We start from the raw sequence: 27,337 nt of genomic DNA, 5'->3' as shown, positions 1-27,337 counted from the left end.
AGTCTGCTCTTAAGGCAAGACGGTAAACAGATAAAGAAAAAGATATCGGAATGTAAGATATGTTAAATGGTCATTCACTAAATTCTCATTGAAGTCTGTCTGTTTTAACACAAAGTTCTTCCTTCAATTACGTTGTGACATTGAAGATAAGACTCTCTTTCGCTCGTTGGGACTCCGCCCCTAAACCCCCAACTCCTCTACATTACAAGTGGTCACTTGGAAAATTACTATGCGCGTCAGGACGGCCCATATTTTTGCGTACTTATTTGGTCCTATGATATTTTCTCGCACAGTATATTCACGGTTTGTAGCAGAGAAAGATGTAAACGTTTCGACGCGATGAACATTACGTACGCTTCTTAAAAAATGCGAAATTATTATCCTAACGTAATGGGCAGCTTTAGTCCTAAAACTTGGTAGGTGCATCGTAGTTGAAACGATCTACATTTTCGTTTATTGATGTTTTGTCGTATCTGCATGGTGTAAGCCGTAGACTGGCTAAGAACCTTACATTACGATTACAGTGTCGACATATTCCTTTCATTTCTGCATTTGTCCACGGTGCTAGAATCATGCATTTTTCTCACATATAACCCACGGACGTTTCAATGAGCCTGCCGAATTTCATGATTCTGTCGGTCTTATTTGTGTTAGCACAGTAAAATTAGATTTAGAAAATGTACAATATTGACGTGAATTATGAAAATGCAGCTCTGTCTGAGGCATAAGAGATATATCTAGGCAATGTGCGCGCTAATGGGTGCAGATTTTCATTTGGAAATTAATTGTGGCCAAACGGTACATCGTATCGAGATACGGATTGCGCCGTTAGACGAAACTTTTTGTCACCTATATTTTGGATTTAGGGTATTTTGTCGTATCCTGGCTATTTATACCGTAGAAAGAGGTGAACTTATCAATATATGTAAAATTTCGTACACTTTTAACAAGTTGGAAAATGATATACCAAATTAGCAGACAGGTACATTCTTGACGATGAAACAGCCTACAATTTTTGTTTGAGGTTTTGCCGTATCTCTATCGGCTTCATCACAGATTGCTTAAAAATCATAAATTCGGCTGAAATTTGAATAGTGTTCCGCATTTTCCATCCTTTTCCGCATATCTTTTTTTTGCTATGGGCTTTACGTCGCACCGACACAGATAGGTCTTACGGCGACGATGGGATAGGAAAGGCCTAGGAGTTGGAAGGAAGCGGCCGTGGCCTTAAATAAGGTACAGCCCCAGCATTTGCCTGGTGTGAAAATGGGAAACGTCGGAAAACCATTTTCAGGACTGCCGATAGTGGGATTCGAACCTACTATCTCCCGGATGCAAGCTCACAGCCGCGCGCCTCTGCGCGCACGGCCAACTCGCCCGGGCCGCATACATTGAAGGCGGCTAGAATAATGAAAGTCCGTCTACATATGGCCAATGATTGTACCAAGGAGCCTGCTGAATTTTGTGCATCTATCTGTCTTGAGTGTGTAAATCAGTAAAATAATTATTGGAAAATGATCAATATTGACCAGAACCGGGAAAATCAAGGTCAATCTAATGTAGAATGGGTCGAGATTCGACAAAACTGTACCAAGGACCAAAACTGTAGATCTCTTCATTTTAGGAGACGAAAGTTCAATCGTTTTGCTGATAGCGATTACCGTTTAGCTACAAAAATCACGAAACCAAAGTGCGCATCGTCATTAAATTCCGCTTAATATGTCGTATTCTTTCATCATCATCATCATCTGTTTACCCTCCAGGTTCGGCTTTTCCCTCGGACTTAATAAGGATCCCACCTATACCACCTCAAGGGCAGTGTCCTGGAGCTTCAGACTCTTGGTCGGGGATACAACTGGGGAGAATGACCAGTACCTCGCCCAGGCGGCCTCACCTGCTATGCTGAACATGGGCCTTGTGGAGGGATTGGAAGATTGGAAGGGATAGACAAGGAAGAGGGAAGGAAGCGGCCGTGGCCTTAAGTTAGGTACCATCCCGGCATTCGCCTGGAGGTGAAGTGGGAAACCACGGAAAACCACTTCGAGGATGGCTGAGGTGGGAATCGAACCCTCCTCTACTCAGTTGACCTCCCGAGGCATAGTGGACCCCGTTCCAGCCCTCGTACCACTTCTCAAATTTTCGTGGCAGAGCCGGGAATCGAACCCGGACCTCCGGGGGTGGCAGCTAATCACGCTAACCACTACACCACAGAGGCGGACTTCGTATTCTTTACGGGGTAAAATATTGAATACTTGAACTTCTTGCAATTTCTCCGCAGTTTACAGGCTAACAGCTATAACTTTGCCGAATTTTAATTATCTAGGGCACTGCGACATGGCGTCCCAAATTTTGTTTTGGGGTGGGGGGCAACACTAATAATATTGATCTCTTCGGAACTTTTCCCTAGCTTTCACACTAATAGATACAACTTTGCCTAATTTAACGTTTCTACCTCATCTGGAAGTGGTCAATCATTTATGTCAGTCAGTGAGTCAGCAGTACGGCTTTATATAATAGAGATTCTGCTTCCCTAGAAGCGCTCTACCTTGTACCAACATGTACATTGGCAGGTTTAGTAACAGTCTTGGTGAGATAGCAGTGATCAGCTCTACTGTTGAGCAGTTGGCTCGTGGGTCTAGGGGTATGATTCTCGCTTTGGGTGCGAGAGGTCCCGGTTTCAAATCCCGGACGAGCCCGTCTGTTTTTAAATGTTTTCGAGGAATATCAATGTACGTCACTGATATTGCCTTGCGAAGAGTTCTTCTGCCTATTTGATGTAAATCTTCCCTTACATGCGTTTCCTAAATATGCCAGTAAAACCTTATATACAGTAAAGTCCCTATCAATTGAACACACACAAGAGCAAATGGACTATCCCTGGATTCGAGTTACAATACTTGAGCGTTTTACCTACTGTCCAGTCGATTCGATCATCACTAAATGACTAAGATACGGTTCCCTCATGATCTGCGATGGTTGCTCTACGATTTCAAATTTAATTACATAATTAAGAAATGGTGGTGATTATTAATCGAGATCGGGGATTTCTCTCCTTGAAAATTGTAACTGTCCGCCTGTGTGGAGTAGTTGTTAGCGTGATAATTTGCCACACCCGCTGGCCCGAATTTGATTCCCGGCTCTGCCACGAAACTTCAAACGTGGCACGATGGCTGGAGCACGGTACACTGTGGGGCGCTGCCATCTGGAGCTGTTTAACGCGGTGTCCCAATTCTCCTCCAAGCAAATTTCGGTATGGTACTGTGACCGTTCATCACATCATCAAGACTATATTGTGGCATTCCGCCGCTCAAATATGCCGTTTTCCGCGCTTTCATACTTTAATTAGCGCCCATGTCAGCGCACGTCCACCCTCCACGGGGTGCGAGTGGCGAGCTGCCAGCCCCACGCACCAAACCCTCTTTGCGCCTAAGTACTGTACCGAGACATATTTTCGCCTCCGGCCACAAGCGCTCTCACTCAGGCGCGACAGAGAAAGAAACACTCCCACAGCAAGTAGGTCACGGAGGTCGTGCCCAGCGTTGGCAAATATCACTTTTTCGCTCCTTTTCCCGCGGAAACACCGCTGCCAGAAACCTGTCTTCAATTGTTTTCAGGAGAGAAATTAACATAACTCGCATACTACAAGGCAGATTTTCATGACTCAAGATTCATTAAAAGCGGCGAATTTTATAGAAAATTTTGACACCAAGAAGTCCTTTACATGATTCTAATGGGATAATCTACGCAGTCTACGGACATCCCACAGGTGTTCACCATCTGGAGAAAGCTGTTAGGGTGACCGAAGCCACGGAACCGCCAAATTGCAAGCCCCTCCCTCACTGGGATATCAAAGGACGCTTTCGAGATTAAAGCAAAACGCGTGAAGTGATCAAAATGATAAGTGATCAGTAGAAACTCGCGCAATTGAGCTTTAATTTGATGCATTGATCGATCCTGGAAACCACGTGCCACCGGACCGATTTCTGCAGGTAGGAGGTGTCTCACCCTCTCTCTCGAGTCTGACACGTTTCATGATAAAAGGGGGTGCGAACTGAGGCAAGCATCTTGTTCTATTCTGCCAGTGGCATAGTGAAGTGGTACCTAATGTGAGTGACTCTTCAGTATTCTTTGCTTCAGTGCTACAAAGTGTGACCCGTCAATAATCATTTGAATAGTGTTTATGTAGCTGAAATTCTATCAGTGATATGATTATGTAACAGTGGAGTGAAGATTTATTGATACTAACAGAGTGCGGTATTTAACCCTAACCATGACGGTCATATGATATGCAGAGCGCTTATGTGTACGAATATATGAGTAAAGAGAACATAAATCAAACGCTAGTAGGCTGTGAAATCGTGTAAGTAAATTCACGAGTGTATTAACTGCCGAAGAAATAACATGGGAGATCCAGTAACCATATAATGATGAATGATCAGGTGTAGGAGAAAGTGCGGCTCAGTGGCGACGCGTAAACTCAGGGCGATATCGGTAAAAAAAAAACCAAAATCCCAGACGTAGTAGCTAATCTGTACTCCCATATAAACTAGTGCTGAATTAGGCAAGGTCAAACCACGTTCGTAAGGGTAGCTTTGGGACTTCTAATAATAGTGAAAGTGCGAACGTGATAATTAGGGCCTAAACTGCCGACAGTGGGATAGACAGCCAATAGGGAAAGCAACGGGCTACAAACATTACCGGTGCTTGGTTAGAGGACTCGAGCCTATGAGTCTTTCTGATCATAGAAATTATAATGTGTTGCCAGTTATCACGATTATAATTAAGTCAGATCCCCTCATTGTGTTATGTGCCAGTGACGTCAGTCTCCGAGGAAGAAGAAAATCGACGGGAGGCCCGTACATAACCAAGACGCCGTGGAACCTCAAGGACTGCCTACAGTGTACGGGGAGCCAAGACATCATGCCATCCACCCAGCGGCAGCCGAACACCGGACTCCAGGTTGCTGATGCAGTCGTAATGGACGACTAAACGACTAGATGTGCCTTCTTGGGTGAGCTGTGGGGTGATCCAGGCAGATGAGTATTGTGAAAATATTTGAAAGTCTATTTCCTGTAAAAATGTAAATATTTAATGCATGCAGATTCTTTAGAAATGTAGGGTAGGATTTCGTTGTTCTCAAAGGGATGGTAGTAGTTATTGATAGGGCTAGTGTTTATGTTTCTTCACGGTCGGGGACCGTATTTCTTTATTTAATATGGGAATTCATGCATGATAATTTAAGACCCTAGATTTGATTTACCGTGGAGCACCATGGGAATTAAAAGGGATTATTTAATGTTCTTGAAAATCATTCCATGTACCTTCGATAAAAAGATACGACTAATATGAGTCATCTAGAAATTTCAAGGTTTTCTGTAGTAGATGCTTCACGTAATGTGTTAGGTCATCCCCCTGTATAAATTAAGTATGGTGAAGAAGAAACCTCGATATGACAAGTGAAGTGTGATAATGTGTGAATTTATTTAGAACGCGAGTGTTTGCATACTTTGTCCCGAATGCTAGGGCCTTTCTTTCTTCCAAAATATGCGTGTATTGGTTATGCCGAGAAATGCGAACGAGCTACTCTAGCCGATAAGGAATAGATCGAATGCGGTGTTGATGAAATATAAGCGAAGTATGCGCAAGGTTGTTTATCCCGTGCTAATGGTATAAAGTAGGCTAGATGCAAGCCGATGTGTTTAATTGATGCGTGTGGCATCCAATGAATAATGATATTTTAAAGCGAAATGCCGAGGTGGCTAGATAACGGGACTGAGTTCCCTTGTGTTGAAAGTGAAAGCGCAGGGTGAGGACAGTGTAAACAGCTGGCCGGTGAGATTTAAAGTCCGGCCAGGTAAGGAGGGATGTGAAATACCATCGCCGCTGTGAGAGGAACTTCGTGTTAGAGGGCTCGTTCTGCTTCTCTCCGGCATCGATATTACATGCAACCATTCAGAAATAAACACCGTTGGTTAGACCTACAATTCCAATAAATGAGAGAATTCCCCCATTTCTTTATGTTAATTAAAACGACTAGGGATTTTCAGAGTGGAAGTCACACTTCACAATTGTCATGGGACATGAGTTCATGTCTCATCAGCACCAGAGGCAGTTATGCTGCTGCCACCAGCTACGGGCGGATGCCCCGGTCCGTGATTTATATTGTGAATGTCGAGTGTATTTATTGTCTTCTCTCCACAGGTGTGACATGTATTTGAATACTGTATTGTTTTTCTGTTTCGCTAAATATGATTCGTTTAGGAACCATCGTTGTATAAGTGTCGAATTCGTGTATATATTTAAGTGACATCCCATTGGAACATACGATGTGTATTATTTGTTTATTTCATGAGATAGCGAGATAGGTGTTTTTCTTTCAAATGAGTGAGACGACTTTCAGATATTTTAGACAAGCTCATATATCAAATACGTCTCACCTGGTTCATTCGATAGCTAAGGTTAATTCTCGCCAATAGGACGACGACTTGGTATTTGAATATATAGTGTAATAATGTAAATAAGGCGAGTAATACAAGATACGCCATCATCTAATTATTTCTGTGTACAACGGTACTAGTGCATAATGTGTTTGAATATCTTCAGAGTGAATTGCAATTCTAGGGAAAGGACTAGAGGAGGACAGTTACACACTCAAGGAAATTTTCGGTGTCTAATTTATAGGTTTAATATGGTGGCATATCCATGTATAAATTATCCACGTGTTTTCTCAGGCATTAATTTTTTTAAAAAAAAGAAACGTAATTCATTCTTCTCATTTCATAGGTAAATAGTACTCCTCTCATTATTATGATTCCCCTACTGTAAATTATTAGATTACTGCCCAGTAAGGACAGACTGCGACCCGTATGTCTCTACCGGCTCAGCTAGTGCCTTGTAACGCTAGTAGGGGAGAAGGGGTCTTCGGCACCGCGCCCGGTCGAAGGCCTCATCCAAGGTGTTCCATTTTTAACGTCATGTTGCCGGAATATTACGGTCAATTGATGTACTGATACCACGAAATGTTACATCAAGTGTGGCGCCCAACGTGGGGCAATGTTATTTATGGGCAGATTTACACCTAGGTTGCGATATCGAGTTTGACACCTCGCACGTGTTGTATTTTTTTTTGTTTTCCTTGGCAAATCCTGTAATGCCCTTATGGCGATAGAAAATATGACATAGCCAAATATTAGGCACAAGTTCGAACACCGCTACTATTGAATGAGAACCTAGTAAAGTAGTATTGCCAAACTGGCACGGTCAGAACTGAACGAATGGAACACTGAATTTATTCCGTATATTCGATTTTGTTAGGACAGAGGAATACATGTTATTTAAATGAGTGATAAGGTAAATTAAATTTAAATAATAACTATAGGGAGAAGAATGAAATATCGGGCGTCCAGGTTAAGTGGAAATATGCGCGGGAATCACTCAGATTATAGCAGACCCAATAATATTATGGGGTGTGAAACTTCATGGAAACAGTGAAATGATTTTCCCAACAGTGAGGATAAAATGATTAGACGGAATTCTTCAAATTCCACTGGTCATGGGTCTAGGTTAAAGGTACTGCATGTGCAGCAGGTCTGGGTAGTTTAGGGGATATGTCCCACGTAAAGTGATTAGATATCGCGAATGAGAGGGGTTGCCTCATCCCACGACTCTTGTTTTCTAAATGAACAGTGCGATGTTGTCAGTTTAAGACGGGGAATTGTCTGCTAACGCATCTTGCCTGTCTTGAAGCTGAGAGCATTCAATGTTTATGGATCGTACCATGTTTCAGGTACAGGTAAATTCTCGAGCCCCTGTAGTCGCGAATCTTATTATTATTATTATTATTATTATTATTATTATTATTATTATTATTATTTCATGAAGGGCTAAAATAGATTGTATTCGTTGTATATCGGGATGATATCCATGAATTACTTATAGTATACTGAGAAAGCACAGTAATTATTATGAGGTGTTACGCAGCTGTTGTGAAGCTAGTTTCGGCATAAATTATCCTGTATTTTTTCAAAAAAACACACCTTCTTTCGTTAGGGAATAAGTCGAATGAACCAAGGTTTCACGAAGCAGCTCAAACTCAAGGGGGCACTAATTCTCAAGAATACAGTTTAACATGGATTTGGAGGCAGTGAAGGCAATGTTCGCCCAATTATTGGCCGAACAGAACGAGAAATTGGAGCAGGCAAACACACGGCTTAATGAACGTTTTGATAAACTGGAACAGATGAACACGGAAAACCAGGAACAATCCAGCAAAATAAATGCAATTTTAGATCAGCACACTAGTAATATGGGACAGATTAATGCACGATTAGAGGGGTATGAAGCATCAGGCAGAGCCCAGGCCGCGGAACTTAAGGACCTTTTTACCTCAAGTATTAGCGATGTCACACATCGTATAGACTCTCTTACATTAAAATTGGATCAGACAAACGTCCGTTTAGACGAAAGAATAAGCGAAGCTAATAATAAATTAATCGTTCAGCAGACTAAGGTGGAAGAGTTAGAGGTCAAATTAAATACTGAAGTGGAGGAAATGATTCATCTACGAACTAAGTTCGAAGACTTATCTCTGAGGTCCCAAGAGATCGAAGAGAATCTGACACAGGTGGCGGAACAAACGGAAGCTAAATGCAAGGAATACATCGACCAACAAATGGGTCAGGCAAGGGTCGAACTTAACACTTCCGCCGAGGGAAAACAACGGGAAACTCAAGGCAAAATAAAAGACCTGAGAGAGAAGGTAGAGAATTTTGAGCTGAAAGCTCAAAAGGCAGCCATTAAAATTGATGTGCACGAAAAGTTAATTATGGAGCTACAGGACGAAGTCGAAAACTTAAAGGCACAAGAAGTTCGAAGAGACGACGGCCTCAACTCAGTCTTGAAAAACCGGAAAATGGTAGCCAGGAAATGTTAGGAAACCATGTAGAGTCGGACATGATGGGAGAGTCACCCCATATTAACGAGACGCATCCAACTCGCCCTCCGCTAGGTCAGATCCCCATGCCACAGGATCTTGGTTCGATCCCATTATATAACTTCTTACGATTAAATCACGATGAACCGAAGAAGTTTGGGTCAAACGTGCACATGACCCCCAAGGGCTTTCTAAGTGAGATGGACCAGTACTTTACAGATCACCACATCCCAGTGGACAAGCGCTTGCGTGTGGTCGAGCGATATCTCGCGGACCAACCGCTCATATGGTTCAAGGCTTTTAAATATTGCTTTGATAGTTATGATGAGTTCAGGCGCCGGTTCCTTGAAAAATATTGGGGGATCGATGCGCAGCAGGGATTGCGCTTAGAATTATATTCAAGACGGTATTCCGCGACAGGCCAGACGCGTTTCTGTGAATATTTCGTAAATCAGTTATTACGAATGAAGGAGCTCGATAGTCCGCCATCCGAATTAGAACTCATCTCGGCCATAAGAAAACAACTGCCGCCTGAGGTTCAGAAGATATTGATCTCCGCAAACGTCCGAACGGCCATAGAAGCGGAACACATCCTACGGCAACTCGATCAAACAACTAACGGGGGACACGTTAGACAGAGGCACCATGAAACGGTCCATATTATAAATGCGAAGCCAGAAGGAGGATCTCCGAAGCGAAGAACCCAGGGCACAAGCACAGAAGAATCTAGAGAGATGTACTCATCACCGAGGACGGAGGACCGGAACCTCTCCAGATGGAACAGGCCGCGAGAACGATATCATGAGGCTTGGGATCCTAGAAATTACGAAAACAGGAGACGACCAGAGAGAAAAAATGGCCCTCGGTATGGTTATACTGAGCGTTTCCGAATGCCCTATAATAGGTGGAAAGGTGCTGGCGGACGGTCGTGGGTAAGACCCCGAGGAAATGAAAGCCAGATTCCAGACCGACAAGCTGAGTCCAGAAGATACGTAGAACAACTGCGCAACCAACCAATTGGAAATGACAAGTGGCAGGGGGCTATCCGAGAGATGGCCTCTTCAGAAGAAATGAGAGGGGCGGAAAGTCTCGAACTCCAGGCCCATCGAGAGCAAAACCGCGAAAATAGTCTCAACCCTCACGCAGCCGTATATTCTGCAGGGGGTGGAGCGATAAAAAAAACAGAATTAAGAAGCGAGGAGATAGTTTTTTCCCGGACTAGCGATCATCGAAACGAACTAGAATGGACCATAATCACAATAGATACCTGGGTAATCCAGCCGGAAGACTTGTTAGAAGATCCTAATCCGAGCTGTAAAAGGATGATACGAGAATTACCTGTAATTTATATCCGAGTTCACGTGATACGCGTACGCTGCTTAGTTGACACTGGAGCCAGCGTAAGTGTAGTTTCGAAGGTTTTCTTGAGAGAAGTCCAGTCAAAATTTAATGTTCCAACTCTCCCTGTATCGAGGGTAAAGGTGCGGGGAATTATCCCTGACCGCACCACAATATGCGACACACAAGTATTTCTAGACCTAGAGATAGGTAATGCCATACTCGCGCATCCATTCCTGGTTATGGATAAAATGGAGTACAATACCATCCTAGGAGCCGATCTTCTGCGAGAGTACAGAGCAGTTATCGATATGGACCAGAACCATGTAAAATTCTTCGTAAATATGAATCAGGAAAATATACGGTTGAACGATATGCCAGAAGTCATGGAAGAAGAGAGAATCTGGACCGCTCAGTCATTTCGGAACGAAGAAGATGACCAGGATAAGTTCCCAAATTGGGACCAGGAGAAAATGGAAGAAATAAGAGAAAAGTTCGAAACGATGATTGCTAATTTGGAGAAAGATGAGGAAGAAGGAGAGCCTACGTTCGAGGACGTAGTACAAGTTAAACTAAATGAGGCTAAAATTAATGATGAGGAAAAATTGAAATTAAAGGAAATTATAGAAGCACACCAGAATGTTTTCGGGTCTCACCCAGGGAAAATATTAAACTTCAAATACAATATGGTGGTTACCAGCTGGGAACCGTTTAAGAAAAACCCATATCCAATACCGGAGAAATATCACGCGAAGGTGCGCACGATCATTAAGGAAATGGAAGACCATGGCATTATCTCAAAGGCTCCCACGCCTTTCCTAAACCCTCTGGTTATTGTGGCAAAACCAAATGGCTCCCTGAGGGTGTGCCTCGATGCGAGGTCCATAAATGAGAGGCTAGTCCTCGAGTACGATAGAGCCCCGAATATCAAAGATCTCTTAAAGAGGTTTCAGCACATGCAATTCTTTTCTAGCGTTGACCTACGTGCATCATACCATCATGTGGAACTGTCTAGCGAATCTAAGGTCTTAACGGGATTTTTATTTGACCAACAGACGTATGTTTACAAGCGTCTTCCGTTCGGGGTCAAGAATGCCGGATCGGCTTTGATTAGAGCGCTGGACCGAAACCTGAGCGACAAGGTGAAAGAGATCACTGTCCAATATGTTGATGACATATTGATAGCGACGGAAACAATGGAAGAGCATTTTGAACACCTGCGACTTGTGTTAGAGGACTTGGGCCGGAATAATTTCAAAATTAATCTTGAAAAGTCGCATTTCTGCCAACGTAGCATTCTGTTTTTGGGCCATATTATTGATGCAGATGGCATTTCACCTAACCCAGTCAAAATTAAAGCCATTCAAAATTTTCCGAAGCCCACCAGAGTGAAGCATGTCAGGCAATTCCTTGGTTTATGTGGCTTCTTTTCGGACCATTGTCCGTCTTACACTACTACGGTTGCTCCATTACAAGAACTTCTGAAGAAAAACAACCGGTGGAAGTGGGACGCCGCCTGCGAAGATGCGTTTAATAGGACTAAAGAATTAATGAGTAATAGCGTCAAGCTGGGATATCCAGATTATACTCAACGTTTTATAATTCAGACAGACGCTTCAATGATTGGTGTCGGCGCAGTACTGTACCAAGAGAGAAAGGATGCCGAACCTCGCATAAATTACCTAGCCTTCATGAGTCGTAAGTTGCGCGAACATGAACGGAACTATACTGTCACGGAGCTGGAAATGCTTGCCATTGTCACCGCCTTAAATCACTGGCGTAAATACATTTATGGATTCCCCATATTGCTAAGAACAGATCACCGAGCTCTCACATTCATATTAAAATCCACCATGTCGTCTGAAAGAGTAAATCGTTGGACATTGTTTGTACAGCAGTTCGACCTAGAGGTGGAACATTGCGCCGGAAAGGAGAATATTATCGCCGACGCGCTCAGTAGAAATCCGGATCCCGAAAGTGAAGTTCTACACTACGTACAGCTGACCGAAGAAGACCGAGAGATTCTCGATAGGTTGAGGCAGATTCCCGAAGAACAAGAGAACTGGCCAGAGTCACGCCGTATAATTCAATATCTAAGAAAGCAACTACAACCTGGAACACCTGATTATGTAGATGCTGAGAGGCGCGCTCAAAATTATAACCATATTAATGGAATCCTGTACAAATATGTGGACGAGGCGCACACTCGGCTTCGAGTTGTTATTCCACCTGCTTTACAAGTTGATCTCATCTGGCTGACACACCATTCCATAGGGCACGCAGGAATAGATAAGGTCATGGCTACTCTTAAAGAAACTTTCACCTGGCCGCGCATGAGAAGGATGACACGCACGGTACTAATGACCTGCGATACCTGCCAACGCATAAAGCCGAACGCATATCTATTAAAGCAACCGCCGAAGCCACTGATCCCAGAAAAACCACGCGAGTTATACTCTATGGATTTTTACGGTCCCCTCCCCAAGGCGACCAGGGGGCTACAGTTCATCTTGGTATGCATGGATGTATTCACGAAGTACGTTATGTTGTGCCCAGTACAGAAGGCTAACACACGTACCGTTATTAACCAGATCAAGAATAAGATTATACCTAAAATGGGTAAACCAGATAAACTACTCACTGACCACGGGTCACAATTCACCTCTGCCGCTTTTCGAAGAGATATGGAGCAAATGGAAATACAGCATCTGATGAGTTCTATACGACATCCGGAATCAAACCCTTCCGAGAGAATCATGCGCGAGATTGGCAAATTTTGTAGGATCTATTGCCCGAGGCAGCACTGGCGATGGGTTGATGTAATCCCAATCATTATGGAGTGCATCAATTCAACAGTACACGAATCGACCCAGCAGATACCCAGCGTGGTACACTTTAATGAACAGCCCGAAAGACCGTGGAAAGATATCGTGCCATGTCCTGAAGATCCCAGACCATCTGTGGAATTAAGAGTGAGAGACACTCTGGAGTCTCTAAAGAGACAAGCTGACAAACGATTACGACGACTCAGGCGTAAGCGGTTTCACCGACCACTGCGTGTAGGCGAATACGTATTAATCAAGCGCCCCACAACTTCCGACCCTCCCAGGAAGTTCTATCACAAGTTCGCTGAGCTTTACATTGGACCGTACAGGATTATCCAGAATTTAGATAACAACTCATACAAAGTTCAGTCTATGGATGGCACCGTTGAAGCCATTTACAACGCCGCTAATTTGAAGTTATAACATATGCCAGGACAGTTGCCCGCCGAGGATCCAATCACGAGGACAGAGAACTGCCTGAGGAACGAGATGATGAAGAAATGCCCGATGATGAAGAGGAAGACGATGACGGATCCAACGCCGCAGGAGAGCCTGAACGAGAAGAGGAAGAAGAAGAAGAAGGGGAAGAAGAAGACGAGGTGAACTTCCTGATAGTTGGCGGAGACCGCCGCGACGCGGATGATGGCGACAAGGAATCAAACCAAGACGATTACCGTGAATGCACGGAGGGAAGAAACATGATGACTGAGGAATACCTGCGTATACTCCCGTCCAGATACGAGTTGAGGCGCGAAAATAACAATCTACGTAACTGTCAAGTGTGACATGGCAGAAACCATGAACTGGAAAGAAAAATCCCTACTCGTGATTTTTCTTTGTCAAAGTGGGGAGAGGATGTGACCGTTCATCACATCATCAAGACTATATTGTGGCATTCCGCCGCTCAAATATGCCGTTTTCCGCGCTTTCATACTTTAATTAGCGCCCATGTCAGCGCACGTCCACCCTCCACGGGGTGCGAGTGGCGAGCTGCCAGCCCCACGCACCAAACCCTCTTTGCGCCTAAGTACTGTACCGAGACATATTTTCGCCTCCGGCCACAAGCGCTCTCACTCAGGCGCGACAGAGAAAGAAACACTCCCACAGCAAGTAGGTCACGGAGGTCGTGCCCAGCGTTGGCAAATATCACTTTTTCGCTCCTTTTCCCGCGGAAACACCGCTGCCAGAAACCTGTCTTCAATTGTTTTCAGGAGAGAAATTAACATAACTCGCATACTACAAGGCAGATTTTCATGACTCAAGATTCATTAAAAGCGGCGAATTTTATAGAAAATTTTGACACCAAGAAGTCCTTTACATGATTCTAATGGGATAATCTACGCAGTCTACGGACATCCCACAGGTGTTCACCATCTGGAGAAAGCTGTTAGGGTGACCGAAGCCACGGAACCGCCAAATTGCAAGCCCCTCCCTCACTGGGATATCAAAGGACGCTTTCGAGATTAAAGCAAAACGCGTGAAGTGATCAAAATGATAAGTGATCAGTAGAAACTCGCGCAATTGAGCTTTAATTTGATGCATTGATCGATCCTGGAAACCACGTGCCACCGGACCGATTTCTGCAGGTAGGAGGAGTCTCACCCTCTCTCTCGAGTCTGACACGTTTCATGATAAAAGGGGGTGCGAACTGAGGCAAGCATCTTGTTCTATTCTGCCAGTGGCATAGTGAAGTGGTACCTAATGTGAGTGACTCTTCAGTATTCTTTACTTCAGTGCTACAAAGTGTGACCAGTCAATAATCATTTGAATAGTGTTTATGTAGCTGAAATTCTATCAGTGATATGATTATGTAACAGTGGAGTGAAGATTTATTGATACTAACAGAGTGCGGTATTTAACCCTAACCATGACGGTCATATGATATGCAGAGCGCTTATGTGTACGAATATATGAGTAAAGAGAACATAAATCAAACGCTAGTAGGCTGTGAAATCGTGTAAGTAAATTCACGAGTGTATTAACTGCCGAAGAAATAACATGGGAGATCCAGTAACCACATAATGATGAATGATCAGGTGTAGGAGAAAGTGCGGCTCAGTGGCGACGCGTAAACTCAGGGCGATATCGGTAAAAAAAACCAAAATCCCAGACGTAGTAGCTAATCTGTACTCCCATATAAACTAGTGCTGAATTAGGCAAGGTCAAACCACGTTCGTAAGGGTAGCTTTGGGACTTCTAATAATAGTGAAAGTGCGAACGTGATAATTAGGGCCTAAACTGCCGACAGTGGGATAGACAGCCAATAGGGAAAGCAACGGGCTACAAACATTACCGGTGCTTGGTTAGAGGACTCGAGCCTATGAGTCTTTCTGATCATAGAAATTATAATGTGTTGCCAGTTATCACGATTATAATTAAGTCAGATCCCCTCATTGTGTTATGTGCCAGTGACGTCAGTCTCCGAGGAAGAAGAAAATCGACGGGAGGCCCGTACATAACCAAGACGCCGTGGAACCTCAAGGACTGCCTACAGTGTACGGGGAGCCAAGACATCATGCCATCCACCCAGCGGCAGCCGAACACCGGACTCCAGGTTGCTGATGCAGTCGTAATGGACGACTAAACGACTAGATGTGCCTTCTTGGGTGAGCTGTGGGGTGATCCAGGCAGATGAGTATTGTGAAAATATTTGAAAGTCTATTTCCTGTAAAAATGTAAATATTTAATGCATGCAGATTCTTTAGAAATGTAGGGTAGGATTTCGTTGTTCTCACAGGGATGGTAGTAGTTATTGATAGGGCTAGTGTTTATGTTTCTTCACGGTCGGGGACCGTATTTCTTTATTTAATATGGGAATTCATGCATGATAATTTAAGACCCTAGATTTGATTTACCGTGGAGCACTATGGGAATTAAAAGGGATTATTTAATGTTCTTGAAAATCATTCCATGTACCTTCGATTAAAAAGATACGACTAATATGAGTCATCTAGAAATTTCAAGGTTTTCTGTAGTAGATGCTTCACGTAATGTGTTAGGTCATCCCCCTGTATAAATTAAGTATGGTGAAGAAGAAACCTCGATATGACAAGTGAAGTGTGATAATGTGTGAATTTATTTAGAACGCGAGTGTTTGCATACTTTGTCCCGAATGCTAGGGCCTTTCTTTCTTCCAAAATATGCGTGTATTGGTTATGCCGAGAAATGCGAACGAGCTACTCTAGCCGATAAGGAATAGATCGAATGCGGTGTTGATGAAATATAAGCGAAGTATGCGCAAGGTTGTTTATCCCGTGCTAATGGTATAAAGTAGGCTAGATGCAAGCCGATGTGTTTAATTGATGCGTGTGGCATCCAATGAATAATGATATTTTAAAGCGAAATGCCGAGGTGGCTAGATAACGGGACTGAGTTCCCTTGTGTTGAAAGTGAAAGCGCAGGGTGAGGACAGTGTAAACAGCTGGCCGGTGAGATTTAAAGTCCGGCCAGGTAAGGAGGGATGTGAAATACCATCGCCGCTGTGAGAGGAACTTCGTGTTAGAGGGCTCGTTCTGCTTCTCTCCGGCATCGATATTACATGCAACCATTCAGAAATAAACACCGTTGGTTAGACCTACAATTCCAATAAATGAGAGAATTCCCCCATTTCTTTATGTTAATTAAAACGACTAGGGATTTTCAGAGTGGAAGTCACACTTCACAATTGTCATGGGACATGAGTTCATGTCTCATCAGCACCAGAGGCAGTTATGCTGCTGCCACCAGCTACGGGCGGATGCCCCGGTCCGTGATTTATATTGTGAATGTCGAGTGTATTTATTGTCTTCTCTCCACAGGTGTGACATGTATTTGAATACTGTATTGTTTTTCTGTTTCGCTAAATATGATTCGTTTAGGAACCATCGTTGTATAAGTGTCGAATTCGTGTATATATTTAAGTGACATCCCATTGGAACATACGATGTGTATTATTTGTTTATTTCATGAGATAGCGAGATAGGTGTTTTTCTTTCAAATGAGTGAGACGACTTTCAGATATTTTAGACAAGCTCATATATCAAATACGTCTCACCTGGTTCATTCGATAGCTAAGGTTAATTCTCGCCAATAGGACGACGACTTGGTATTTGAATATATAGTGTAATAATGTAAATAAGGCGAGTAATACAAGATACGCCATCATCTAATTATTTCTGTGTACAACGGTACTAGTGCATAATGTGTTTGAATATCTTCAGAGTGAATTGCAATTCTAGGGAAAGGACTAGAGGAGGACAGTTACACACCAAAGGAAATTTTCGGTGTCTAATTTATAGGTTTAATATGGTGGCATATCCATGTATAAATTATCCACGTGTTTTCTCAGGCATTAAATTTTTTTAAAAAAAAGAAACGCAATTCATTCTTCTCATTTCATAGGTAAATAGTACTCCTCTCATTATTATGATTCCCCTACTGTAAATTATTAGATTACTGCCCAGTAAGGACAGACTGCGACCCGTATGTCTCTACCGGCTCAGCTAGTGCCTTGTAACGCTAGTAGGGGAGAAGGGGTCTTCGGCACCGCGCCCGGTCGAAGGCCTCATCCAAGATGTTCCATTTTTAACGTCATGTTGCGGGAATATTACGGTCAATTGATGTACTGATACCACGAAATGTTACAGTACATTATTTTAATTCAGGGCTTTCGCAGTTCAACGAATAATCAGATCAATCCCAGTGAATCGTGAGTGGCTACTGTTCTCTACTTCAAACTATGGACTGTGAGATTACAAAACTCTTGGGCTCGTCCGGGATTTGAACCCTGGACCTCTCGCTCCCTAAGCGAGAATCATACCCCTAGACCAACGAGCCACTTGAAGGCTCGCGCTGTAAAGATAGCATGTATTTATTCCCACGATAAAAAGTCACCTGACTCGCGACATAAACGCGTGGATTTAATTAGTTTAACGGATTCGAATTGACTGTAGATTTGGCAACGGAGTGGGTGAGGGTGAAGCGACTGTGGGGCGCTCTTTCTGTCGGTGCTGCAAACTCGACTGAGAGTGATTTAGAGCGCAACACCACATTCACTGGTATTCATACCACTTGGTTACAAGTAAAATATTCACTTATATTAAGACACCTAAATTTGAAAGTGGTACCGGTACATACTACCCCTGTAAGATTGATTCCCTCCTCGGCCATGCTCGAAGTGGTTTCTCGCGGTTTCCCATTTCTCCTCCAATCAAACGCCGGGATGGTACAAAACTTAAGGCCCTCTTCCTTGTCTATCCCCTCCAATCTTCCCATTCCCCCGCAAGGTCCCTGTTCAGCATAGCAGGTGTGGCCGCCTGGGCGAGGTACTGTTCATCCTCGCCACTTGTATCCCCCGACCCAGAGTCTGCTCTTAAGGCAAGACGGTAAACAGATAAAGAAAAAGATAACGGAATGTAAGATATGTTAAATGGTCATTCACTAAATTCTCATTGAAGTCTGTCTGTTTTAACCCAAAGTTCTTCCTTCAATTATGTTGTGACATTGAAGATAAGACTCTCTTTCGCTCGTTGGGACTCCGCCCCTAAACCCCCAACTCCTCTACATTACAAGTGGTCACTTGGAAAATTACTATGCGCGTCAAGACGGCCCATATTTTTGCGTACTTATTTGGTCCTATGATATTTTCTCGCACAGTATATTCACGGTTTGTAGCAGAGATAGATGTAAACGTTTCGACGCGATGAACATTACGTACGCTTCTTAAAAAATGCGAAATTATTATCCTAACGTAATGGGCAGCTTTAGTCCTAAAACTTGGTAGGTGCATCGTAGTTGAAACGATCTACATTTTCGTTTATTGATGTTTTGTCGTATCTGCATGGTGTAAGCCGTAGACTGCCTAAGAACCTTACATTACGATTACAGTGTCGACATATTCCTTTCATTTCTGCATTTGTCCACGGTGCTAGAATCATGCATTTTTCTCACATATGACCCACGGACGTTTCAGTGAGCCTGCCGAATTTCATGATTCTGACGGTCTTATTTGTGTTAGCACAGTAAAATTAGATTTAGAAAATGTACAATATTGACGTGAATTATGATAATGCAGCTCTGTCTAAGGCATAAGAGATATATCTAGGCAATGTGCACGCTAATGGGTGCAGACTTTCATTTGGAAATTAATTCTGGCCAAACGGTACGTCGTATCGTATACGGATTGCGCCATTAGACGAAATTTTTGTCACCTATATTTTGGATTTAGGGTATTTTGTCGTATCCTGGCTATTTATACAGTAGAAAGAGGTGAACTTATCAATATATGTAAAATTTCGTACACTTTTAACAAGTTGAAAAATGATATACCAAATTAGCAGACAGGTACATTCTTGACGATGAAACGGCCTACAATTTTTGTTTGAGGTTTTGCCGTATCTCTATCGGCTTCATCACAGATTGCTTAAGAATCATAAATTCGGCTGAAATTTGAATAGTGTTCCGCATTTTCCATCCTTTTCCGCATACATTCAAGGCGGCTAGAATAATGAAAGTCGGTCTACATATGGCCAATGATTGTACCAAGGAGCCTACTGAATTTCGTGCATCTATCTGTCTTGAGTGTGTAAATCAGTAAAATAATTGTTGGAAAATGATCAATATTGACCAGAACCGGGAAAATCAAGGTCAATCTAAGGTAGAAGGGGTCGAGATTCGACAAAAGGTCATAGGACCAAAACTGTAGATCTCTTCATTTTAGGAGACGAAAGTGCAATCGTTTTGCTGATAGCGATTACCGTTTAGCTACAAAAATCGCGAAACCAAAGTGCGCATCGTCATTAAATTCCGCTTAATATTTCGTATTCTTTACGGGGTAAAATATTGAATACTTGAACTTCTTGCAATTTCTCCGCAGTTTACAGGCTAACAGCTATAACTTTGCCGAATTTTAATTATCTAGGGCACTGCAACATGGCGTCCCAAATTTTGTTTTGGGGTGGGGGCAACACTAAAAATATTGATCTCTTCGGAACTTTCCCTAGCTTTCACACTAATAGATACAACTTTGCCTAATTTAACGTTTCTACCTCATCTGGAAGTGGTCAATCATTTATGTCAGTCAGTGAGTCAGCAGTACGGCTTTATATAATAGAGATTCTGCTTCCCTAGAAGCGCTCTACCTTGTACCAACATGTACATTGGCAGCTTTAGTAACAGTCTTGGTGAGATAGCAGTGATCAGCTCTACTGTTGCGCAGTTGGCTCGTTGGTCTAGGGGTATGATTCTCGCTTTGGGTGCGAGAGGTCCAGGGTTCAAATCCCGGTCGAGCCCGTCTGTTTTTAAATGTTTTCGAGGAATATCAATGTACGTTACTGATATTGCCTTGCGAAGTGTTCTTCTGCCTATTTGATGTAAATCTCCCTTACATGCGTTTCCTAAGTATGCCAGTAAAACATTATATACAGTAAAGTCCCTCTCAATTGAACACACACAGTAGCAAATGGACTATCCCTGGATTGGAGTTACAATACTTGAGCGTTTTACCTACTGTCCAGTCGATTCGATCATCACTAAATGACTAAGATACGGTTCCCTCATGATCTGCGATGGTTGCTCTACGATTTCAAATTTAATTACATAATTAAGAAATGGTGGTGATTATTAATCGAGATCGGGGATTTCTCTCCTTGAAAATTGTAACTGTCCGCCTGTGTGGAGTAGTTGTTAGCGTGATAATTTGCCACACCCACTGGCCCGAATTTGATTCCCGGCTCTGCCACGAAACTTCAAACGTGGCACGATGGCTGGAGCACGGTACACTGTGGGGCGCTGCCATCTGGAGCTGTTTAACGCGGTGTCCCAATTCTCCTCCAAGCAAATGTCGGTATGGTACATTATTGTAATCCAGGGCTTTCGCAGTTCAACGAGTGGCTACTGTTCTCTACTTCAAACTATGGACTGTGAGATTAAAAAACTCTTGGGCTCGTCCGGGATTTGAACCCGGGACCTCTCGCACCCTAAGCGAGAATCATACCCCTAGACCAACGAGCCACTCGACAGCTCGCGCTGTAAAGATAGCATGTATTTATTCCCACGATAAAACGTCACCTGACTCGCGACATGAACGCGTGGATTTGATTAGTTTAACGGATTCGAATTGACTGTAGATTTGGCAACGGAGTGGGTGAGGGTGAAGCGACTGTGGGGCGCTCTTTCTGTCGGTGCTGCAAACTCGACTGAGAGTGATTTAGATCGCAACACCACATTCACTGGTATACATACCACTTGGTTACAAGTAAAATATTCACTTATATTAAGACACCTAAATTTGAAAGTGGTACCGGTACATACTACCCCTGTAAGATTGATTCCCTCCTCGGCCATGCTCGAAGTGGTTTCTCGCGGTTTCCCATTTCTCCTCCAATCAAACGCCGGGATGGTACAAAACTTAAGGCCCTCTTGCTTGTCTATCCCCTCCAATCTTCCCATTCCCCCGCAAGGTCCCTGTTCAGCATAGCAGGTGTGGCCGCCTGGGCGAGGTACTGTTCATCCTCGCCACTTGTATCCCCCGACCCAGAGTCTTCTCTTAAGGCTCTTAAGATAAAGAAAAAGATAACGGAATGTAAGATATGTTAAATGGTCATTCACTAAATTCTCATTGAAGTCTGTCTGTTTTAACCCAAAGTTCTTCCTTCAATTATGTTGTGACATTGAAGATAAGACTCTCTTTCGCTCGTTGGGACTCCGCCCCTAAACCCCCAACTCCTCTACATTACAAGTGGTCACTTGGAAAATTATTATGCGCGTCAAGACGGCCCATATTTTTGCGTACTTATTTGATCCTATGATATTTTCTCGCACAGTATATTCACGGTTTGTAGCAGAGATAGATGTAAACGTTTCGACGCGATGAACATTACGTACGCTTCTTAAAAAATGCGAAATTATTATCCTAACGTAATGGGCAGCTTTAGTCCTAAAACTTGGTAGGTGCATCGTAGTTGAAACGATCTACATTTTCGTTTATTGATGTTTTGTCGTATCTGCATGGTGTAAGCCGTAGACTGGCTAAAAACCTTACATTACGATTACAGTGTCGACATATTCCTTTCATTTCTGCATTTGTCCACGGTGCTAGAATCATGGATTCTTCTCACATATGACCCACGGACGTTTCAGTGAGCCTGCCGAATTTCATGATTCTGTCGGTCTTATTTGTGTTAGCACAGTAAAATTAGATTTAGAAAATGTACAATCATCATCATCATCATCATCTGTTTACCCTCCAGGTTCGGCTTTTCCCTCGGACTCAGCGAGGGATCCCACCTCTACCGCCTCAAGGGCAGTGTCCTGGAGCTTCAGACTCTTGGTTGGGGGATACAACTGGGGAGTATGACCAGTACCTCGCCCAGGCGGCCTCACCTGCTATGGTGGACAGGGGCCTTGTAGGGGGATGGGAAGTTTGGAAGGGATAGGCAAGGATGAGGGAAGGAAGCGGCCGTGGCCTTAAGTTAGGTACCATCCCGGCATTCGCCTGGAGGTGAAGTGGGAAACCACGGAAAACCACTTCCAGGATGGCTGAGGTGGGAATCGAACCCACCTCTACTCAGTTGACCTCCCGAGGCTGAGTGGACCCCGTTCCAGCCCTCGTACCACTTTTCAAATTTCGTGGCAGAGCCGGGAATCGAACCCGGACCTCCGGGGGTGGCAGCTAATCACGCTAACCACTACACCACAGAGGCGGACAAATGTACAATATTGACGTAAATTATGAAAATGCAGCTCTGTCTGAGGCATAAGAGATATATCTAGGCAATGTGCACGCTAATGGGTGCAGACTTTCATTTGGAAATTAATTCTGGCCAAAGGGTACGTCGTATCGTATACGGATTGCGCCATTAGACGAAACTTTTTGTCACCTATATTTTGGATTTAGGGTATTTTGTCGTATCCTGCCTATTTATACAGTAGAAAGAGGTGAACTTATCGATATATATGTAAAATTTCGTACACTTTTAACAAGTTGAAAAATGATATACCAAATTAGCAGACAGGTACATTCTTGACGATGAAACGGCCTACAATTTTTGTTTGAGGTTTTGCCGTATCTCTATCGGCTTCATCACAGATTGCTTAAGAATCATAAATTCGGCTGAAATTTGAATAGTGTTCCGCATTTTCCATCCTTTTCCGCATACATTCAAGGCGGCTAGAATAATGAAAGTCGGTCTACATATGGCCAATGATTGTACTGCAACCTTTCCAAGGCATCAGTACATGAACCAGTTACCATTGTTCATAAATATGACGTTAGAATGGAGCACCATCGGTGAGCTTCGAACTCAGCCCGGTTTGTCGAAGCCTCACCCTCCCCTACTAGAATAGTTCGCTAGCCGAGTCGGTATCGCATTTTCGGGTCTGTGGACTGTCCGATGGGGCGGTAAGTCCTTTAGTAATAGTCTCTATAGTAGGGGGAAAAGTTAATTATGAGAGGAATACCATTTCATTACTAATGAGAAGAGAGACAATATCTTGTATAATAAAAATTTTACTTATACTAGTGAAACACATTATTTACATGGGTATGCCATACAAACACCTTACATATAGTAACTTGGGTAATCTTGACGTTTAAATGTTCGGTAGTCCTTTCTACACTTCATTATACGTTTAAATATTCCAACTTAAGAAGGCGCTCCTTCTTGGGTTATTTACACTATCTCAGATTTAGAGAGGCGTTTTCTCTCTAATTATTTCATTTTACATTTACACTAATCACTTCACACACAAATCTATTCAACATAGGCATACCCAGCTGTAATTCTGTTTGTTTGTCGAGAATTGATATATTCAATTTGCATCAAATTATGATATAAGTTTGCTAGTATCGTATGAACTGAGATAAGCAATTTACACTCCCAATCCTTTGAAAGTCGCGTTACAACACTACTTTAAGTTAAACGTTGCCAAATATGCAGTATGATAAACACGCTCATTTGGAATCTCTGCGACGTTGGCTCTATTTAAATTACTACACATAATCTTTGTATCGAAAGGAAAAGAAACTCGCCACTTGTATCTGTTCTATTTCACTGAAGAAACGCCTTCACTCCCCCGTTTAAAGGGGCTCATAAAACTCCCGCAGTGAGCTACCCGTGCCACACTTTCAAAGAGCGGTCCACTAGCCTTCTCGGGCAATGACTTCACGGCAAATAATCTATTCACTTCTTTCAATACTGGCCATAAATGGCATCACACAAATCACGGCCCTATATCCGGCCTAATCAACATATTCACATCGCGATATGCACCTCGCGTGTCTTAATGACAGATTCCAAGGGAACTTCACATTTCATTTCCCAATATATATATTGTGGCTACAGCCTGTTCAGCCATTTCATTTCCTCTCGGTACATCGACCACGATGCAGATCTAATGATGATCTCCTGCCATCAGGGTCCAAGTTAACTTGCACATTCGCGAACTAATTAGCGATGTAAGATATATACCCCAATCTCATGCTCCATTCGTTGTTCCAGCAGTTTTAATTTCTAGTAAGGAGGATTTCCTAAGAGCTTGTGAAGTACAAAAAAAATCAGTTACTGAGATATCTCTGAGGACTCCTATTGGCTGTAGAAAGATGATAACTGGAGTCGCTTACGTAGAATATTTAGGCCCTTTTACTTGACGGTACTTCACACTTAATTAATCTGAGGTCCTTAAACTTACGTCATGCATTATCAAACCCTTGTAAAAAAAATGGAAGTAAAATATGGTCGTTCCCAAACCATGAAGAAGTATTCCATAAAAGACCCAAATAAAAATGAAATTATAATTCTTATCCCTCTGAAATGGCGTGCTTGCAGTTTACGTTATATCTAGGTGAAAAATTTACATATTTACAACGGGACACGACCTTCAAAGATATAAATACTTGGAAATGTACTCAGCCTTCTGGATACCACGTTCACAGCTTTACAGGAAGGCACTCCATGGATTTAGACTGCTTGCATCACGTCATCGGCGATGTGAAGACCCATGATGACTTCCTGGCAGGTCACGAACATGACGGCTTGATCTGGTATGACGTTCTCGACGTTCTCTGCTACACCAGGCGAAGACAGCTAGGCGTCTGGTTCTCTCTAATATGCAGGCAAAATTCTGGCATTCAGATGGACGTCGGCGTTCACTCCGGCGTTCACGTAGACATGTAAATGAGGGGAAATTATCTCAAGTGAATACGTTAGTTTATCACACACCACAATTTGAATATATGGTTGGATCTGCTCAATAGCACGAGCATTCCAACCCAATGCCGGTATTGTCTCTGTAGCCCGACACTGCTCCCTCCTCATGTACCTATTCTTTTATAAACGGCATACAGCCATTCTAGGTCCTGAATAAAGAATTTCACTGGTTAGGCCACTACTGGATTAAAATTTCTCGTCTCACACGACCACACTTCAAGCATATTCTATCTCGCCTAGTCATGCGTAAGTCAGGCTCTCAACTGCATTATCGATTTATAGACGTGACACTACCCTTAATTATGCCGACACTGAGCCGTTCACGCACTTTCTTTGTATCTATCAATTATGTTGAGACACACACACAACTCCACGCACTGAGTTACCTGGCTATTGTGGTTAATTGAGCCGTATTAGTATCGGCACATATGAGGCTCGACGCACGACCTCTTCGACACACGGACAGCAGTCATTTCGGTTTCGTGCTACTCCCACTATATTAAATAGCGACACACTATACTCGCAAAAAAAAAACTTAGTTAAATTGTGGATATTTTCGCAGATGTTCACAGGGTTTAATGAATCTGCATAACACTGCTCAAATTACAAGATTATTTCTTCACCACGACGAAACACTACCGTACTGGCGTCACATTGAGAATGCACTGGATGGTGTCTCCTTCTCAGCTCATGAATATATAGGCGCGCTACGCTAGAGACCCGAATGCTGAGGGTGGGGGAAAAAATGCAATCCTTTCTCACACATTGATCCGTTAATACGCAACGTACAGTGACGAACGGGGTATCGAAACGTAGCTCCTGTATTCCCATCTCCACTGAGTGACTGTTATTAAAATAACTTCGTAGGTTTTGAAGCAATCTTAAAAGCGTCCTTTAGCCTCTGGCGGGGAATGATGACGAGCACAGGGGATTCCTTGTGTTCCTTGGCACGGTTAGAGTCCAACATCTGTTAGTCATTAAGACGCGCCCTTGTTTACAGCGCAGTTACTGCCCTGTCAGTTAAGTAGAGCACTTCTTGGTCTCATAATTATGCGTAAAATTCCCTGATTCAGATGAATGTTTGCGCTTAATTATCCATTGGGTATTTTGCGATTCATGAAAATTAATAGAAATAAAACAGTTGAATGCGTTAAGTTGGCAGTGGTGAATAAGCGAGGAAAACAGGGTATAATGTTAGTTTTCACGTTGGACCTACTCTCTGGGCTCAGCTAGTGACCTAGATTCTTTGTCACGTGATAACGCGTATCGTTTCATCTCGCATGCGGTGGGAGTGAGAGGGCTTCGAGTACAAGCGCTCTTGCACCGCCTTGCTGCTAATTACCAGCAACTAGAGCTGGGTCGCGCGACTCTGGATATTGCAACTCGAGTCCTGGAGCGGGCAGAAAAATTCTAACTTGGGCAGTTTTTATCGTAGAATGACGCGGAAAACGGCATATTTCATCTCCTGGATATCATGACATACCATAGGTGACGTTGTGAACGGTCACAGTACCAAGGAGCCTACTGAATTTCGTGCATCTATCTGTCTTGAGTGTGTAAATCAGTAAAATAATTATTGGAAAATGATCAATATTGACCAGAACCGGGAAAATCAAGGTCAATCTAAGGTAGAAGGGGTCGAGATTCGACAAAAGGTCATAGGACCAAAACTGTAGATCTCTTCATTTTAGGAGACGAAAGTGCAACCGTTTTGCTGATAGCGATTACCGTTTAGCTACAAAAATCTTGAAACCAAAGTGCGCATCGTCATTAAATTCCGCTTAATATTTCGTATTCTTTACGGGGTAAAATATTGAATACTTGAACTTCTTGCAATTTCTCCGCAGTTTACAGGCTAAGAGATATAACTTTGCCGAATTTTAATTATCTAGGGCACTGCAACATGGCGTCCCAAATTTTGTTTTGGGGTGGGGGGCAACACTAAAAATATTGAACTCTTCGGAACTTTTCCCTAGCTTTCACACTAATAGATACAACTTTGCCTAATTTAACGTTTCTACCTCATCTGGAAGTGGTCAATCATTTATGTCAGTCAG

At 43.1% G+C, this 27,337-nt stretch overlaps 3 non-coding genes across 3 annotated transcripts; 1 reads left to right on the top strand and 2 right to left on the bottom strand.

Moving 5' to 3' along the window:
* Positions 1-17,838: 17,838 nt before the first annotated feature.
* On the bottom strand, positions 17,839-17,910 carry TRNAP-AGG (transfer RNA proline (anticodon AGG)). The gene has a single exon. It is a non-coding gene; the product is annotated as a tRNA-Pro (tRNA).
* A 2,382-nt stretch (positions 17,911-20,292) lies between these two features.
* On the top strand, positions 20,293-20,364 carry TRNAP-UGG (transfer RNA proline (anticodon UGG)). The gene has a single exon. It is a non-coding gene; the product is annotated as a tRNA-Pro (tRNA).
* Positions 20,365-21,012: 648 nt separating this feature from the next.
* TRNAP-AGG (transfer RNA proline (anticodon AGG)) lies at positions 21,013-21,084 on the bottom strand. The gene has a single exon. It is a non-coding gene; the product is annotated as a tRNA-Pro (tRNA).
* Positions 21,085-27,337: the final 6,253 nt, after the last annotated feature.

Source organism: Anabrus simplex, chromosome 4, assembly GCF_040414725.1.
Source record: "Anabrus simplex isolate iqAnaSimp1 chromosome 4, ASM4041472v1, whole genome shotgun sequence".
NCBI lineage: Eukaryota > Metazoa > Arthropoda > Insecta > Orthoptera > Tettigoniidae > Anabrus > Anabrus simplex.
Note: the sequence above shows the minus strand (reverse complement) of the source record. Positions and strands in the feature narration are given on the sequence as shown.